This window comes from Schistocerca serialis, chromosome 8 (genome assembly GCF_023864345.2).
Source record: "Schistocerca serialis cubense isolate TAMUIC-IGC-003099 chromosome 8, iqSchSeri2.2, whole genome shotgun sequence".
Taxonomy (NCBI): domain Eukaryota; kingdom Metazoa; phylum Arthropoda; class Insecta; order Orthoptera; family Acrididae; genus Schistocerca; species Schistocerca serialis.
The window spans coordinates 65,777,938-65,778,572 of NC_064645.1; positions in this window are offsets into that span (position 1 = coordinate 65,777,938).

Sequence of the window (635 nt, forward strand, 5' to 3'; positions counted from 1 at the left end):
TTCCAATGGAATATTGTCTACTCCGGGGGCCTTGTTTCGACTCAGGTCTTTCAGTGCTCTGTCAAACTCTTCACGCAGTATCATATCTCCCATTTCATCTTCATCTACATCCTCTTCCATTTCCATAATATTGTCCTCAAGTACATCGCCCTTGTATAGACCCTCTATATACTCCTTCCACCTTTCTGCTTTCCCTTCTTTGCTTAGAACTGGGTTTCCATCTGAGCTCTTGATATTCATACAAGTCGTTCTCTTATCTCCAAAGGTCTCTTTAATTTTCCTATAGGCGGTATCTATCTTACCCCTAGTGAGATAGGCCTCTACATCCTTACATTTGTCCTCTAGCCATCCCTGCTTAGCCATTTTGCACTTCCTGTCGATCTCATTTTTGAGACGTTTGTATTCCTTTTTGCCTGTTTCACTTACTGCATTTTTATATTTTCTCCTTTCATCAAGTAAATTCAATATTTCTTCTGTTACCCAAGGATTTCTACTAGCCCTCGTCTTTTTACCTACTTGATCCTCTGCTGCCTTCATTACTTCATCCCTCAAAGCTACCCATTCTTCTTCTACTGTATTTATTTCCCCCATCCCTGTCAATTGCTCCCTTATGCTCTCCCTGAATCTCTGTACAA